The sequence below is a fragment of the Fukomys damarensis genome, unplaced genomic scaffold (assembly GCF_012274545.1).
Source record: "Fukomys damarensis isolate Sample0158 unplaced genomic scaffold, DMR_v1.0_HiC HiC_scaffold_31, whole genome shotgun sequence".
Taxonomy (NCBI): Eukaryota; Metazoa; Chordata; class Mammalia; order Rodentia; family Bathyergidae; genus Fukomys; species Fukomys damarensis.
Genome location: NW_022900943.1, coordinates 11810488 through 11829899, shown reverse-complemented (window position 1 = coordinate 11829899; position 19412 = coordinate 11810488). Strand labels below are relative to the sequence as shown.

Sequence of the window (19412 nt, the reverse complement as noted above, 5' to 3'; positions counted from 1 at the left end):
CAAAAGAGGCCAAACAATGTAAGACAAAGACTTATGAAAACCAAACCGAAAGAAGAACCAGGGACTCTGTCGGGGAATCTCCTTAATCTCCTCTTCCGAAACCAGTACCAGAAGAACACTCTGACCAGAGGGTCTTGAGGAGGGGGAAAAAAATCAACCTCCCTCCCCATAAACAGAGAGACAAAGTTCCTACCAGAAGGGCAAAGGACCTCTCCGGCCCCTGCTGCGGGGAGTCCACTAGCACGTCTGCCTGGACCTCCCTCCCTGCCTCCAAAATGATCCGGATCACAAATTACCAATTCAGACATTAACAGGAAAAGAAAGACACTGAAGCAAAGAAAAGGAAACCAAGGACAAACTATTTCTACAAATTCTAATAAATTGCACAATTGCTGGTGCCCTACTCTAGCACCACCAACACACAATAAATCTTTAAGCACATATACAAAAAGCATGCAACTCTTGCCTGCTCCCATTTTTAATATTTACAAGAAAACTCACCGCTCCTCTTTTTGCCTTCCTTTTGAAGGTCCTCTTTTTTCTTTTTGACGAGATCTCCTTTTATTCTTTATCCAGCGGTGTCCTTCACTGAATCCCTCGATACTCAGGTCCCTGTTCTTCAAGTCCCTGTTCTTCAGGTTCCTGTTCCGGCGCCACTTGTGGCAGTCCAGCCGTCACAACACGTACACGCCTGAGTCCGGGAGCGAGGATTGAGAAAGGAAAGAACACTCAAGCCTGAGTGAAGACCAAGAGAAGTCTGATTTATTTCACAGAAACAGCTCCTTTTATAGGTTCACATCAACAGGAAGCACCAAGCAACTATTTGTATCTTTTATGCAAAGACCGGATTTTCTGACTCTTTTCAAAGAACATCAGATCTTTGGCTGTCTCCTTGAGTTTCTCCCATTGCAGCAACAAGTTTAACAAGCAGAGTCCTAGGATGTTACAGATTGTATCAATGCCTTGAGTGTAGAGGTGAAGAAGTTTCCTTTTAAATGTCAAACTCCTAGAGGGCCATGGCCGGGCTCCCACACAGAGCACAATTGGGTTATGCATAGCTAACCACCATATATAAAATGGCTACTACAGGAAAGGGATTTGGAGTTGCACATGACTTTTTAAAAAAAAGCCACTGGAACGCTGCCATCTGACGGGGCAATTGCTTGTGCAACTCTCTAATGAGAGAGGAAGTTACACTGATGTCTTTAGGGACTCTTTGGTTCATAGGACATAAATGATTCTAGTTTCTTTTTGTTTGAGAATTTTGTTATATTGCCTTTCTGTTATTCCAAAGATCAAATAATGTGTTGTTCTTTCTGGCCATGTCTTAAAGGTCTCTGACCAGCACATCTATTGATTCCTGTTGAGTCAAAGCAAAGGTTCAGTGTCCCACTTGCTTAGAAAAGTAAGAGAACAAGTAAAAGTTGAAAGGAAGTCTAATTTTAGTTTTATGGGGCTTTTTGATCATGAAAACCACTGAAGTGTATCTGAGAAAAGTACCTTCCTTTACTGAAGTTCAGAGTTAAATTTATTTAAATTCATATTATAAAATTGTACTTTATCTACTTTAGTATAAATGTGTGTGTGCATGCACATGTGCATATGAGAGAGACAGAGAAATGAATCGTGTTCCCTCAGTGAAGTTGAAAGTTAATTCTGAAACGATGCCATCCTTAAGTGAGCTCTAGCTTGTTTATAAGCTGGCTAGCCACAAAACCATATTTATCCTCGACGAGGGGTTGCTTAGCAAAACAATGCGATCAGCTTCTAGTACACAGAAATATTTCTATACTTCAAGCTTCTCCACTTCTTTCTTTTTCTCAATGTTGAGGCTCAAACCCAGGGCTTTGCTTTATCTTCAAGCTACATCCCCAACCCTGTAAGTTTTCTGAAAAAAGGAAAGAAAGAAACCAATCATGGTTTGAAAATAGCAAGAGGTGAAATAGGCTCTGCTAGTATGACTCTTCCACAACAAATATTTTTACATGTAAGAAATGTTCTACAGACATTTTAAGATCATTCCTAAGTTTGAGAATTTTGATAAAATCCAATAAACTTTTAGATTACAAAGTTGAGTACTTGTGTGCCAAGGGCTTCATATATGTTTTTTTTTTCCTTTAATTCTCACTGTTATAAATGGCGTCTGTGAGGCTACTTGGAGACAGGCTTTGAAAAATAGCTTTTTTTCCTTCCAGGTGTGAACAGAGACTGGAATGGAGAGCAGATTTCAGCAGCTAGACAGGAAGAACTAAATTTATTTCATCCATGTGTGGATGGGCTGACATTGAGAGAGAGAGATCAGGAGCTAGCTGGAAATGGAATTAGGTTTATATAGAAGTTGAAAAGGTGTCTAAGGTCATAAGGAATGTTTATGACTCAGGTCCAAGGATGGTCAGCACAGGTATGGACAACACTGGACTTCTCTATGCTGGGGAGATTATGTCCTTTTGTTTGTAGAGAATGGCATGTTTGCTTGTGAAGGTTTCATTCAAGCCAGCCATGACATTCACTAAAGCCCTTAGAGAAAGGGATGGTTGTTTGTATTTTACAAATTAGGAAATTAAAACAGAGATTAAGGAAATTGCTTAAACGTTCACAGCTTCTAAATGGCAAAGAAGATAGTTGAATTCAGGTCCACATTACTCAGCTCCAAGATCTCAACTACTCTGCTGCTTCCTAAGTGGGGAATTCCTACTACTATCACCATTAAACCTTGGCCATTATTACCACAGATTGCCTGGGGGCATCTTTATAGTATAACACTATATACAACGCTCTTCCAAAAGTTTTCTCTGTAAGAAGGCCACTTACTTGAGGAAGGTGTTCTTAAATACCATATTATAAGCAGTTAAAAAAAAATCAACCTTAAAATTAAAATAATACATACTTTTGTAAAATATGAATACAGAACAGCTACAATGTCTTATAGCTATGCATAAAGAACATCTATAATGTCTTATAGGGATATATGTACCCTGCTTGGGATGAAGGCACGCAAAATGGACAGGGAGGGAATGTCCATGTACATTCCTGCACACACACATACTCACCATTGTGGTACCATGTGTGAGAGAGAGATAGAGACAGACAGAGGCACAGACAGACAGAGAAAGGAGGAGGAGGAGGAGGAGGCTGAGTTTTGTGCTAGTCCCCCTCTATCCTTGTACAGAAGCTTGTTAATATTGGGAGACTCAAGCCTAGCATACTGAGCCAGATCATTACACACACATGCCCCTCTTCTTGCTGTGGCTCAGTCTTGGGTGACAGCACTCCTGTCCCCCAGGCTAGCCAGTAAATCTCTAAAGATTTACCTTTCCTCCCGACAGATGAGCCATGCCTATCAGGACTGCAAAGGTACCCTTATTACCCCTCCTCTAAGAAATAGATGATAGGTTCTCTCATGTCTCCTAAAAATGCAGTGTGCTAGAAATGCAATCAGTTTGTAGCCATCAGCCCTTCTCCCAAAGTTCTGGACATTCATGACACAATATGGTTGATTTCTGGGAGTTCTGTTAATTTGCCTGTAAATTTTTTGGATGGATAAATCGAGATGGACTTGGATTCCCACCGCAGCTGCCAGCCCCAGCATCTGTGAAAGTGAAGTCTGTACCTCCATCTCACCTTCAGCTGATTGGGAAGATCCTCAGGAACTTATCCTTGTTCTGAGTTTTCTTCTCTAACTTCACATACCCTAAGCTCGAGGACTAAAGTGAAGCAAAACCGTTGCCTTATCAGGGAAACAAAATAGGTTGCACTGAATCTCGTAGCTCATGACAAGATTTCTTCTTGTCTGGAGGTATAGATTGTTTTAGTTAGGGTGGAAGTTAGATTCCAAATGGTCAGAACTAGAACAGTGCATGCCATGTAGCATCAGGAGGTCAGATGGGCCAACTGAGTCAGAATCTATTAAAGAAAGCTTTCATTGAAGAGCTAACACATAATCCAAAGGCCAGAGGTTTGGCTCAAAGAACCAGAACTTGAGAATCAGGAAAATGGGAATTCAGTTTATAAGAAGGTAGGGAACAACTGAAGATGTCCAAGTACAGTTCTATAAAGAACCCAGTCGGGGATTTAGCTCACTGGTTCCAGCACCTGCCTCGCAAGTGCAACTACCTGAGTTCCATCCCAGGTACCAAAAAAAAAAAAAAAAAAAAAAAAAAAAAAAAAAAAGAGAGAGAGAGAACACAGGATATTCATAGGGCAAATAAACTATGAAAACAAAGTCTGTCTGGACAGATGGACAGATTTGTCAGCCTCATGGCAAAGAATGAAGCTTTTTATATCCTCTCTCAGGTTAGTTGGAACAGGTCTTGTTTCCATCCTTAAGCCTATGGGTGTGCAGCAGTGAATCATAGCATAGAAAAGCTCCTTCCTTGGGGCTATTATGTGACACTGGCTGTATCCTCATACTTTGACCTACTGCAACCCCTGCTTGACAACAGACTACATGAAATCTCATTCACTTCCTGACCTTCTTTCAGAAGGTCTTCCTTCCTGTTTGTTCCAAAGCTTTGAATGAATATACAGACATATATATTCCTGTAGTACTGAGGATTGACGTGAAAGCCTTTGTGCTGAGCTAAATTCCCACCATTTTAATTTTTTTAATTTTTGAGAATGGGTATCACTAAATTATGAAGGCTGGGCTTGAACTTGTGATCCTCCTGCCTTAGCTTCCCAGAGTGCTGGAATTACAGACATGGACCACCACACTTAGCTTACATACATGTTTTATACAATGTCCCAAGTTAGTTCCCATTTAAAGTGCTGTGGATAGAAATGTAGCCTTACTGAAGAAAAACCATACTAATAAAACAAAAATACAAAATAATAGACTCTGGGGCCTGGCTCATCAATCTTACTCTCACTACTATGGATGGCCTCCCATGTTTACTTCCAGCCAGCTTTACTAGTTTTTTGTTCTTTGATCACGTCAAGCTCTGGTACCCATTTAGCCCTCCGCAGTAAATCCCCTCCTCTCAGGATGAGGTCCATAATCCAGAGGACATTCTTATCAGGATCCAGTATCTCCTGTTTCTTCTAGAGTACAGTTAGGATGCTCTGCTGAAGTAGACACAAGACTGTTCTAGGGCTTGCAAGGACCTCTTCTCTCAGGCTATTCTTGAGGAAACAATCTTCCTGGCATGTACATCTCTAGACTGTGCTATATAGCAAATTATGGAATATAGTGAAATATAAAATGAATATTGGACAGAGAAATAAACTTACCCAACATGTTTGGCTAGTTCTACCTAAGAAAAAAGCGTTAAAGGCAATATGTACCTCCATCTGTGCAAAGAAGTTTAACTCATTAAAGCATTAAACCAGAAATCCTGCAAATCTCAGAACTCAAGTTTTTCCCCAAAGGTCTTTATTCTTGCCTTTCTATTAAAAGTCCAGGGTCCTGCTCTAGGTCTTCTAATTCTGTATACCCATTGCTTCAGGATTAAACTTAAGGACTGCTTAAGGGTTAAACTCAGTATTTCACAAACTGGCTGCTAACTAAAGCTACAACAGAAATTTTATCATTGATGGTCTCCTTAAAATATTTTCTAAGTCACAATACAAGATTTGAAAAATTATTATTTGCTATCTTTTTTTGGAGGGGGGTACTGGGGATCGCATTCAGGACCTTGTGCTTGCGAGGCAGGCAGCAGAACCACTGAGCTAAATCCCTGGCCCTATTATTTGCTAGCTTAGAAAGAGTTGCTCATGAACACTGGTTTGCTGACACATATCAAATGATAAATGTAAGTAACTATAATGAAATGCTACCTGGCTATTCAAAAAGGTCTATAGATCCAAACAATATCACTTTTATTAAGGAATAGTAAATTAATTTGTAGGCTAAGACATCTAGCTGGTTATTACAGGAAAAAAAATTATAATTCTGTTGTGGAAACAGTTTTTTTCAGTACTCTGGATTGAACCCAGGACCTTCGCTACATCCCTAGCCTCTTTTAAATTTTGAGACAAGATCTCAGTAAGTCATTAAGTTGCCCAGGCTGGAGTCAAACTTGTGATCATCCTGCTGCAACATTCCAGGCTGCTGGCAATGCTGTTGTATACCGCTGTGTCCAGCTATTCTGGAAGTATTTTTAAATGCCATCAATGTTTAACTTCTAGATTTTTTTTTTTACTTCATCCTCTCTATTAATTTTAATAGAAAGAGTGGAGAGAAATGCGGTCTTTCAAAACTTATTTCAGCTTACCTAGCTGGGTAAAAAGAGTGTGAGGGCCACTTTCTTAGTTCAGAAATTCGAGAAAACAGAACACAAAGCAAGTGCTGAGCTAATTCTTTATTGAAGACTCAGCCCCAGGAGGCGAGAGTGAGGGGTAAAGGGCAAGTGAGCCAGAGAAGGAAAAAAAGGCAATCAATACTCTTCAAGTTTGTGTTTACTGAGCTGGCCACACTTTTTAAGGGGACCTAACAAGTTTCTCGATAAGGTGAGATATCTTCAATGCCACTTTCAAATTACCATATCTTGGAAAATTTGAAAGGCAAACAATTTATCTGTCAGCTTTCTTCTATGTCCTTTCCATTGGTAAAATTTGCACCACAGGGTACTAACTCCATGCTGTTTCTGCCTTGTAAGGTAAATTGATTTTGATTCTCCCTATTGATTGGAAATTAGAAGAAAAACACCCATTAAAGTGGTCCTACATAGCAAATGCTAGAGAATAAATCACCCATCAGCCGTGACTGGGACTACAGTGGCACTGAGCCCATGGTGGCTCACCATCATCTGCCATGATCCATCTGGTTTTTAGAAAAGCAGAGTAGTGAATGGAATGAGAACATGAGGAACACCCCTACACACTCAGTGTAAATACATCTTTCGTGTCTTATAACCATGTTAATAATCGCAACCCTTTCTGGGGTAAGATTATATTTAAATTACATTTTTTTTAAGATAGGAGTCTCACTGTGTATCCCAGGCCGGCCTTGAACTCACAATCCTCCTGCAGTAGCCTTCTAAATGCAGCAATTGTGTATAGGCAGGCGCCACCACACGAGCTAATTTTCTGCTCCCTCTCTTGCTCCCCTTCCTTCTCCTTTTCCTTCTTCTTTGGCACCTTCTTGATTGAAGGTGGTGACAGCAGCACGGCTTACTGACACCTCCACTGGTCCTCAATTCACATGGTACAAGAAATATGGAACAATTCTGATATCTATTTCAACTGATACCTAACCATGTATATATTCAAAGACGAGGGAATAACTACAGGGCAGGCTGGTTGACTCATTAGTTCTATTGTGAATTGAATTTGGAATAAAACCCCATTTATCACCTAGCTACCATATCCCCCATTCTAATTGGAGAATCAAGGTGGCATTTGGGATAATATCAGTGCCAGCAGAGAGCTGAAATCCAACAGACTTGAAAAACATAGCTTTTCTCCCCTATCCCTGGCACAGTTACACTGTTAAATGGCCAAAAGTCCTTTTAGGGAAGGATAGAGCATTTACTTTGGTGGCATTGCCACGTTCTCCCAAAGAGGACCTTGTCACCCAATCAACCAAAGAACTCTGGGTCTGGAAATCATTTCAATTCTTGACACCGAATGGTTTTCCCATTGCAACTTTCCGCTTGCCAGCTCTTAATGCTTTTTGTTTTTTATCCATGTAAATCAAGCAATATCCTGATCAGTTCCCTAAATATCTTTCCCTAAAATTGCCGCACACCCATGTAGGTCAAAGAACTCTAATTGGCACTCTGGATTTGATGCCAATTACAATAATTATATCCATTTTGCATCTGGTAATTAAATCCTGCCACTGGTCTCTGTCATTCTCGAATCCCATCACACTCATCAATATTAGGCAGCCTAATTTCATGGCCACATCTGCTAGCTTGACTTGCAGAGAACAGTTAGTTACCACCAAGCTTCCTACAGAAACTAATGTATCCAGCACTAGAATATTTTCAGTTTTCTTAGTGACAAGACTGTCTCCTGGTTCCTTTCAGGGAACATAATAACACGTTCTCAGGTAAACTATTCTAATATCCTTAGTTTCCTGATCCATATGCCCCATTTGCTCAATATAATGTCAAGACTTCCGGTAACTTCACCTCACATATTCTAAGCTATTGTTATTTTCAAGTTTCAAGGGGTCAACTTGTCAATGTATTTAGATACTGAATCCTGAGAGACTATGCCACACTAGAGAATTCTCCGCTGTGCAGATGTATGTCCTTCTCCCAATCAGATACCCTCAAATCTCACTCCTACAACATGTTCCTGTTTCCTATTGGTAATTAATGGCCAGAATCTACCTTTTTTTTTTTTATAGGTAAGCTATTCTTTTCCAAAGAGGGACTGTACCTTCCCTCTCAGGTTGTACTGAAATATGATCCAAGTCACTGGCCTGAAAACAATCAGGGAGAGGGGAGGCAGCTTTTGAGAAGTATAGTACAAGTATCATACTGCTAGGCAACTTGTGCAGATGAGGTGATTGCACCATCTTTAGGCAAGAAAAAGCTGTTCTCTGTGGGTAATCAGTAGCAGGTGGATTCCATTGGCTCAGAAATATTCAGGGAATTTTCATTTCAGGATTCTTGATTTTTATCTATTCAGACATTTTCATCTTTGATAGGTTTTTGTGCCTGCTTCACCATCTGAGCCTTGAATTTAATATATTTATTGAAGCTGCAAATTTTTTTTTGCATCTCTACTCTCCTTATCATTAGAATCTGAATTTGATTTTCAACCCCTTCAATTCTAAGCCTGGCAGTGACAGAGACCTATTCAGAGGATCCTATAAGTTGGCAATTAGCTGCCCTGATAGTACCATTTTCTTTATATAAGATTTACCTTGCCACCAAACACAGTCAACCCATCTTATAAACCTTGGGATTATTATTTTTCATATTGATCTCTCAATGCCATGTATCTTTTTCATCAATTGTGATCTTATTGCAAGGGATTATTATATCCATCAGCAATGAAGTCCCTTCTGTTTTCAGTCAGGCAAGCAGTTGAAATCCCTTTTGTTGAATTTGCTTTTTATGGCTACTTCCTGAGTCCATTTTCTTAACCTCAATTCCCTAAAAATCAGAGCCTGAGGCAAAATGTTTGTGTCAAGGCTTTACTGGGTGGGAGGTTGCAATCCCAAAGAAACAAGAGGGAGGGAAAGAAAATAGGGCGAGGGAGGACAAAAGGCATTACTACGCTAGCTACTAACTGATCCGTGTCATGGAACCTCTCTAGAAGGGCCCCATAAGCCACTGTGCCTTGAAATTATCTCTTGGGGGAAAAGAAGGATGAGAAATTTCCCTGATGATTCCTTCATTTCCTATCTTTCTTTGGTTATATTTGCCCCATATGGCAGAATGTCCTTGCAATTCCTTGTCCATTGGTTACAGATGAATCAAACGGGGCTCTAGATTTTTTTTGGTACCGGGCATCAAATTCAGTCCTTGCACTTACAAGGCAGGCAGAGGACCCACTGAGCCAAAATCCCAGCCCTAGATTCTTTTTTTTTTTTTTGGTTTTTTGAGATAGGGTCTTACTCTGTAGTTGAGATGGACCTGGAACTGTGTAGCCCAGGCCAGTTTTGAACTCACAACAATCCTCCTGCCTCAGACTCCCAAGTGCTGGGATTACAGGCGTGCACCACCACACCCAGCTCCCTAGATTTTTTTTCTTTAAATGGCCAAGAACTATGGAACCCAGGAGGTTGAAAGGATTCATTAAAGCACAAATCTAGGTCCGGTGTAATCACTAGCACAAATGAGGGGAAGGTGTTGTCTCACCACTATAGCCACTAGAACTTATTATGAAAAGTAACAAAGAGAAACAGAGCTGGATAGTAATTAAAGGAAATAAAAATATTTTAGTTAGCAACTAATGAAAAAAAAAAGAGTCCAGGGTGAACTGAACTCAATTTCAGTGCATGTAGAAATGACCAGGTGTTTTAAGGGGGAGAATGAAAGCCTGGCTTGGTGGAGTATGGCTGTAATCCCAGCTACTCCAGAGGTTGAGGCAGGAGGATCTCAAATTGAAGGCCAAATTTAGCAATGTAGTAAGATCCTGTTTCAAAATATGTACCTTGGGCTGAGGATTTAGCTCAGTGGTTCCGCTGCCTGCCTCGCAAGTGTGAGGACTCAAGTTCAATCTCTGGTACCAAAAAAATAAAAATAAAAAAAATAAAAAAAAATAATAATAATGTACCTAAGTGCTAAGGCCTTAGATTTAATCCTCAGAACTATAAAAATAAATAAAATGAGGGATTTGGAGGAAGATTAGCAGAGGTAGGGAAGTGGAAAACTGCAAAAAATAGGTAGGGCTGAACATGGTGTTTCAGTCCTATAATACCAGCTAGCCAGGTGGTTGAGACAGGAGGATCACAAGTTCAAGGCCACTGAGGCCACATAGTGAGACCCTGTGAAAAACTAACACCAGAGGGAGGGCGTGGAGGTAGGGAGAGACAGAGAGGGGAGAGATGGAGGTAGGGAGAGAGAGAGAGAGAGAGAGAAGAGGTGGGGGGTTGTTACTTTGATTAGCTAACTGGCACTTATCTAAATTATGTTCCTAAGCTCCCACAGACTGGCAGATTGGGGTCCAGGCTTCAGGTGTTGGATGTAACACAGTAAACTCTCAACAGCCTTGAGCTTTTTCAAGTTGCAATTTAAGAAGGGAAGGATGGGGGGATGATGTATGTATCCCAGGACATGACCTCGAGTTGCAGAAACCATGCTAAAGTTTGTTCAAGTCTTGTGTGTGTGTGTAGAGGCCAGGGAAGGGGAAAAAGATGAAATCCTTTGTGTAGAGAGAATCTGCAGACCTCATAGGCCGAGACTGAGACTTAGCCAAAGAAAGGGCTTATGGAAGCCAAAATTTGATTAAAGAAATTGTCATGATATCCATGAACTAAGGACAGTGGTGTTTGATATTCATTGCTATCTGACATCAGCCAATTCTCTAGTGTAGAAATCCCATACCATAAATGTAAAAGCAAATCTTACAAAGCTAGTGCCTTCTGCTACCTTTCATTTACTTTGTCTTTTATTTCAAGTATTTTAAATGTTATATTAGATGAAAAGATGTGTATAGAAAAGCATTGATAAATGTTTTTTAAATTAAGTTTATTGGTACATTTTAGGTGTACATTATGATTACATTCGGCTTTGGGAATTTGTACCTGTACATGATACATCTTAGTTCTTCTTCTTTCCTGTTCCCCTTTCCTCCCTTCCACCCTCCACCCCTGCCTACTTACAAAAGCTTTGTTCCCACTTTTTCTTTCTCATATTTTTTCTACCCCCCACTTTCTCTTCCCCTTTGAACCTTTGTTTCCTATTTCACATTATTTATTATACATTTTGGTGCTCATTTATACTTTTAATTTCTCACACCAGAGAGACAATTCAGTATTTACACTTCACTTAGTGTGTCCTCAATTAATGTTAATCCATTGTCTGTCAAACTTCACTAAGAGACCCTGTGATATCAATCTATTGTTTCCTAGGGTGAAAACGAAATGTCCTACGCAGGGGTATCCTGGACTTTCAGAGGATGTTCATGTATATTTTGTCCCGTTCTTCTGTGAGAAGGCTGGAGTGTTTAGTATTTCCTGCCTAACAGATGAAGCATTAGGCATCTTATGATAAGGCCCCCAACTTCAGCTTCCTAGGGCCACAAAAGTAGTCTTTTCAGATTTGAACTCTGCCCTGACTCTTAAGCATTCTTTTCCTTCTTAAATCCATTGATTCCAGCAGGCCAGCCCTGGCTCTCCATGCCAGATCAGTTTCCTAGAGGCCTAGCTTGGCAAGGATATTCTTAAAAAACACTCCCTTCAGAAAGGAAAGGATCTTTCTTCATAGTTGAATTCCATCCCCTCAACTTGACAAGACAGTAAGAAAAGCACGTATCCATGCAAGGCACTGGGAGCTACACATTGCAGTTTAGTCAAGATGGAATAAGTCCCTGGACCACCAAAGGAGGTAGTAAATGAGTGCTAGTTTTCTACTTTCAAAGAGAAATGGATATTGGCTATTGTTTAGGAGGTAGCAGGCGTTATGGATTATAAATGAGATTTTAATTTCATTGTCTTATTAGAGATGTGGTTTTTAGAGAACAAATTCCACTTACTTGGCTGTAGAATTGGATTCAGTTTAGTGGACTATGTAAAAACTAAGTTTTCCACTCTGAAACTGTTCAATATGATAGTCAAGAATTGTAATTCCCTCCAAATCCTAATCCAACTCTGTGAAAAAAAACCACCTGGTATGACTCAGGAAATCTATACTACTGCTAAGATGTATTTAGACTTTTCAAACATGCAGCCTCAATGGATTTTAAGAAATTTAAATAATAGATTTTCAAAATCTCTCTCATTAAAAAGGACTAAGTAATTTCTTTTCCTAGGAGTCTTTTTTCATAAGCTGAATAAACAGGACAAATTATCTGGATTTTTTTTTCATTGAGTTTATCGGTACTTTTTAAGTATACAGTACAGTTACACTCATCATTGAGATCTTGTACCTTTACATGACAGGTCTTGGTTCTCATCATTTCCCCATACCCCTGCCCTCCCTGCACCCCTTCCAACCTCCCCTATTTACAAAGATTTTATTTCCATTTTTGATTTTTAATAATACTTAAATTTCATTATAAGTATCTATGGACAAATGAGAAGCATAGTATATTATTTTATCTTTCTATTAATATTTTTATCACTTGCCTAAGAAATACGTAGAATGATACTTTGCAGAGTCTTAAGACTTAACCCAAATTAAAATCTGTTGGGATAATATATCAAAAATCTATATTTTTTGCCCAGGCATGGTGGTGCATGTGTGTAATCCCAGCACTTGGGAGGCTGAGGTAGGCAGATGGCTGTGAGTTCAAGGCCAGCCTGGGCTGTATAGTGAAATCCAGTCTCAAAAAATAAATCTGGATTTTTAATAAACTCTTAAGTGATTCTGATGAACACTAAAGTTTGAGAACTAGGGTAGAAGACCTCTCATATACTGTTTCTGACAGGGCAAATCAATAACTTTCCAGGTAAGTTAAATGGAAACTCTCTGAACTAATGCTGAGTTGACTTAGTCACCAGAATCATTTCACCCTCTGTTCTTTCTATAAAACATGTGGTACCCGGGGCCCACTGAACCTCTGATGCAAGTAGGTTACTCTTGGATTTGCTCTGGATATTTTGAACTGTTTATCAAGTGTTAGTTGGGTGGCTGGGCGTGGTGGCGCACACCTGTAATCCCAGCACTTGGGAGGCTGAGGCAGCAAGATCACTGCAAGTTCGAGACCAGCCTGGGCTACACAGTAAGTTCCAGAGTAGTCTGAACTACATAGTGAGACTGTGGCTCAAAAAACCAAAAAAAAATAGGGCTGGGGATTTAGCTCAGTGGTTCTGCAGCCTGCCTTGCAAGCACAAGGCCCTGAGTTCAATCCCTGGTACCAAAAAAAAAAAAAGTCAGTTGGGTGCTTAAAATTTTTAATGCTTATTATACTTATTTTGTAATTATGTTATTTCTTCAATAGTATGTAAATGAAAAGAAACAAGTTCTTGCTGGGGAAAACAATTTGAATACTTTTGATGTATTGTAAAGGCAAATAACAAGCATATAAATGTTATCAAAGTGGGAGTAAATGATTGGAAAAGGAGTAAAAATTTTGAATGATTGTGTACTCGTTGCTTTATAATTTGTTTTCATCTATTGCTTCACCTTAAAAAAAAAAAGAGGGAGGGAATCTAGGCATGACACAAGCTTGTAATCCCAGCTACTTAGGAGGCTGAAGCAGGAGGATCACAAGTTATGAGTCAGTCTGGGCAATTCAGTGAGATTCTGTATCACCATAAAATATTTTAAAAGTCTGGGATATATAGCTCAGTGGCTGAGTGCCCCAGGTTTAACCTCAAATACTGCCCCCCCGCAAGGACTAAACATCTTCAAGTCCAGACTGGGCTAGTGAGTTCAAGGCCAACGAAACTGAATTACACAGTGAGACCCTGTCCCAAAATAAATACATACACACATACATACATACATATATAAAATCAGACAGTTGTGGTTGTCATTTTCATTACAAAACTTTTAAAGCAAGAAGTTTACTTTAAAAATCAAGATGTCTTACCTAAAGAGAAAACCATCTGTGATTGTTTTAGAGTAATTTACCCACAACTAAAGATAGATTCTCTACATATAATAGCTATGTACAAAAAATTATAAAATTGTCCTTGGCTTTACCATGATGAATGAAAAATATTAAAATTCTCCAGCCAAACAGGTATCCAAGCATTTTTTTATTGTTTCATTGTTGTTAAAGCAGTGAAAGCAAAATAACTTATTGAAATATAAAGACAAGAGCTGAATGAGCATACCACTAATGCACAAAGGAGATATTTTCACAGAACTAGTATTTTCCCTCATTCCATCTCTATTATATGTCAACCAAAACATATCCTTGTCAATTAGTTACAAAGCAATGTGTTTGTACACATACACCAGTTACTTTCTGTACAATAAAGGAATGGAAATGGGGATAAAAAAGAATAGAGATGGACCGGGGATTTAGCTCAGTGGTTCCACCACCTGCCTTGCAAGTGCAATGACCAGAGTTCAATCCCCCGTACAAAAGAAAAGAAAGAAAGAAAGAAAGAAAAAGAAAAGAGACTACTATAGTAATCAGGAAGTCGTGAAACTAAAATAGTTTCTCTAATTGAGAAAATATTCCTGGTCTGTAAGAATAGTTCTGGAGTAAAGTAGCAGTTTCCCTATTTAGTAGACATCTCTTGTCTGCTGCTTCAGTGCATCAATTGCATCTTCACCCTCCATTCCCAACTGTGCAAGGGCATCCATTTCATCAACTGCTGCATGTGAAATTAGAATCTGGTTGTTCTCACTGACAAATCCCATCATTTATATCAGGCTTTCATTAGTTTACTAAGTAGAATGTCCCCCTAATCTTAAACAGCACCATAGAACTATCCTGCCCCATCACTTTTTTTTTTTTGTACTGGGGATAGAACTTGGGTCCTTGCACTTGCGAATCAGTCTCTGGAACCACTGAGCTAAATCCCCAGCCTCTTTCCCATCACTTTTAAATTACAGTAATATGACCATTGTTCCCACACTGACTTCTTCCTTGGACTTTTCATCAGCCATAGAGAGTGCCAGAGTTTCCTCAGTTGCCACATTATGGTTGATATCTGGATAGCCCCAAAGTCTCATGTGCTCACTGTCGGGATCAGGGAGCAAAGGTAGTAATAAGGGGCAGACGCCAAATGCCTTTCTGAATGCCTTTAATCACACAATGCACACGTCTACTAACTACCACCTGTCAGTTGCCACTTCCTGTACCCGCACAGATCCGAGGAGTGTGACTTTCTTCTCCTGTAAGGTGATTTGCAGGTCAGTGTGGGCTGTGGCCAGTGTCCTTGCCTCCCAATGTCGTGGGTCAGAGTCTTGGCTGTGACCTCGTACAAGATCACATATGCAGTCAGTGGCCCCCAAGTCTCCTGGTCACCAAGTGAGATGAGCTGGTTTTCTGCACTCTCTCTTTTATACTGTTCTTATGTCTGTGTGGCACTGATTCGGGCTTATCTATTACATTACATTACTTCACACACGAGGTCTTACAGGTGCTTATATCAGGGGGCAGCTCACTCACACACACACACACACACACACACCCATGACCCATTCTTCATGGGCTCTCCCCACTTATCAGTCTTGTTCAGTCATGGCCTCTGTCACGGCCTCAGGCTCAGTGACAGCTTCAGTGACAGCTGTTATTGGAAAAGGATATAAATTATATAATGAATATTGCACTAAATGTTTGCTCTCCACACTCATAGGCAGGGCTTTTGAAAGGTGATCGAATCAAGGAAGTGCTTCAGCTAAATGCATACTTGGAGGTAGAGCCTGGAAGAGGTGAGTCACCAGGAGCATGACCTGGTAGGGTGTATCTTCTTCCCAAATGTTCCTTCCTTTGCGCTCTGCTTCCTGGCTACCATGACACAAGGAACATTACCTCCACTATGCCCTCTGCCATGCCACCTTGCCTTGGAATCAGTCAAATATAGGCTATAAATATGAGCTGAAATGATCTCCCTTTCCTTTAAATTATGGGTATTGAGTCTTGTGTCCCAAAATTGAGGAATATGACTAAAACTTTGGTAGCAGGAGTGGGATTATTGCTGTGACACTAACTGTGGTTCTGACCATTTGTTTCAGAAGCCTGGATCTGGTAAATTTCATAGCAGCCCAATGTTGAGGTTGCTCAACATTTCTCCTCATGTCTGTTTTTTGAAGATGTTGGCTGGAGAAGCAGTCCTAGAATTCTGTAAAATGGGCTGGATTAGAGATTCTGGTAAGAGCTCAGAAAATCAGAATGCTGACAAAAAGGAGGATGGTAAAAACCAGGATAAGAAGGTTTCATTTGGGATCAAGGACTCCATTGCCAACTGGACTACAGGACACGTGTATTATGCTCTGGAAGAATATTTCTATACCTTTTGTTCATGTCCTGACAATTTGCAGGAGACTGAAATTAAGGATTTTAGACTAATCTGGTAAATTTCACAGCAGCCCAGTGTGGAGGTTGCAATTGTCTCAACACTGTCTCATTGCATTTCATGTCTGTTTTGTTGTTGCTGTTGCAATACTAGGGATTTACAGTTATGTATAACTACACCCAGCTATAACCTGTAAATTTTATTTTATTTTTTCTTTTTTTGAGACAGTCTCACTTTGTAGTGCAGGCTGACCCTGAACTCACTAGGTAGCTGGGGCTAGCCTCCAAGTTGTGGCAGTCCTTCTGCCTCAGCCTCCTAAGTGCTGAGATTACAGGTATGTGCCAACATGCCTCGCTGTAACTTGTAGATTTTAAATTTAGCTCTTATTACTTTTGACCAAATCAAATTCTTCCACTGAACCAATTAATCTCTGAAAGGATAAAAAGAATACTCTTCCTTTTTATTTATTTTTGGAACTAGGAATTGAACTCGGGACCTTGTGATTGCCAGTAAGGTGCTGGGCCACTGAGCTACATCCCTGGCCCTTGCTCTTCCTTCTTTTTTTTTTTTTTTTTTTTTTTTTGTGGTTTTTGAGACAGGGTCTCACTATGTAGTCGAGACTGACCTGGAACTATGTAGCCCAGGCTAGTCTCAAACTCACAGCAATTCTCCTGCCTCAGCCTCCCAAGTGCTGGGATTACAGGAGTGCATCACGATGCCCAGCCCTTGCTCTTCCTTTTTAATATCTCTATACAGATCAATCTTGAAACCAGGGATATAATTTATTTTTTCATTTATTCATCAGCAGAAATTTAAAAGCCTACTTTTTCTAAGAAGGACCTCTATGCAATCATATAACTATAGGCATATATAAACCTTTACTATTTAAAGCGAACACATCATAAAGTGTATATAGTTCAAGAAAGTTTTGCACATATATCCCTATGGCCACTGGTATTATTTCTCTTAGAATATTATCATCACTCAGAAGCTTCTCTTGTGCCTTTCCCAGTTGATAACATTTTCTCCAAGTCTCCAAAGTTTTAAATGTTCCATTAGAGTCCCACCATATTTAGTAGCATAAATCTCACAGGATTGAATACAAGTCTTGATCAATCCCTTTCAGAACTTTCCTATTTTAATACTTTGGACTTGTATTTTCAACTGTAAAGACATCTCCAATCTAGGAACTGTATATTTTTGGATGCATTTCAAATATGACATCAATCCCCAGGACCAAAAAAAACAAAACAAACGATGATACAACACAAATGAAACTCTATGAATTTCTCCAGCTTGCTTCCTCTTACACTTTTATTGAGTATCATATACCCAGCCCATCCACTTAAGTCTCCTAGACACTTAAGAGTTACTGTCAGCATTTTCCCCATCCCTCACATCCAAATATACCACAAGTCTTAGAAGTTCTATTTCCCAAACTATTCCAGGATATATCCTTTCCTCTTTTACTGCCACTAACTTCAGCCAAAAGGACACAATTGCCTCTCCTCTAGCTCTCAGTCAACAATCTCTTTTCCACCTCTCCTGGCCCTTTACTTCTCCCCTAAGGCATCCTTCTATACTTCTCCTGCCCTCTCCAAATAGTCCTTTAATCATATCAATGCACTCTTTTAAAAAATTGTATCTCCCCGAGACTTACTTCTTTGAATGCTAATTTTCACACTCTGCCCCTCTCGATTTAATCAACTTCTGATATGCAGTCTTTTCTGAAAAGAAAATACATACTGCATGAATTTTCTGTCTTTTAAGTATTCCCTCTTCTTTGGGCCTCCTCTGCTTATCTAAATCTTCATAACAAGAGCAGTAAAATACTTTACTGTGTACTATTGAGGAAAGAGCACTAAGCCAAGCATTTTATATTCATTAGGTGTTACAAGCACTCTTACAAGGAGGAAGTGGAAACACGAAATTTGTCCAAGATCATATTTAAATAAGTAGCAATGGCTGGGGATGTAGTTGTGGCACCGCGCCTGCCTTGCAAGCAAAAGCTCCTGAGTTCAATCCCGGGTACATTGGGACACACACACACACACGGATTGCAATTCTGGTCAGTCTCAATCTGTAAACTGAACAGATTTACACACTGCCGCCGATTACAACATACCATCTCACTCAGGTCATGTACACCTATTTTAAGCTTCCTGCTAAGTCTAGCCCCTCTTTACATCTGTAATACAGGCTCTAACCACGATTAGACTGTTTAGTATTAAAATATTCTTTCATGTTTTTGCTAAATACTAGCCCAATTCTCTGAGCACTGAACCGGAAAGAAAAGTTATAACACCACAGGGACATAACCTTGTAATTGCAAATAGGTTTCAATTTTTGGGGCAGATCAGAAATGTTCTTTAGGTATAGCTGTTATCTCATTTACATATGTAATGAATACTCAGTATTTGCTTTGGTTACATATGAGACGACACGCTGAGTTATATTTAGTTTCCAGCTGAATGTGAAATTTTCCGCAAGGGCAGAGACTTAAATTACGTATGTGTATTTCATTTCTTTTCTATTCTTCTCGCTCGGGCCATCTTTTTCTTTTTTAATGATACCACTAACCTGGTCTGTGCAACTACGGTATTTGAACATTACTACAAACATGCTGCTCTACCTTTATGGACCCCAATTAAGCACGGGCCTGAAATACTCGTCAGGTACAGCGCGTTGCGTTTGCTCCCGTGCGCTTTCTCCTCAGGAAGGCTTTTCTCTCACACAGGCCCCGGTTTAGCAGCGCTAGGCTGGGCTTTCTCCCGCTCTCCTCCGTCGGGTCCTTGCAGTCCTCCTGCCTAGGAAGAGTGGGCTCCGTCTCGCCTAGGGCGGTTTCCGCAAACCCGCCGGGCTTAGGCCCAGGGCAGGCCTCGCGCGGAAGGCGAAGGCGAAGGCGGCAACGAAAGGGCCGGGCCGAGGCCTC

At 40.1% G+C, this 19412-nt stretch overlaps 1 long non-coding RNA gene across 1 annotated transcript; it reads right to left on the bottom strand.

Moving 5' to 3' along the window:
• Positions 1-549: 549 nt before the first annotated feature.
• LOC104852876 lies at positions 550-19406 on the bottom strand. The gene is made up of 2 exons (XR_777610.2): positions 18141-19406; positions 550-735 (listed from the first exon to the last, which is right to left on the bottom strand). It is a non-coding gene; the product is annotated as an uncharacterized LOC104852876 (long non-coding RNA).
• Positions 19407-19412: the final 6 nt, after the last annotated feature.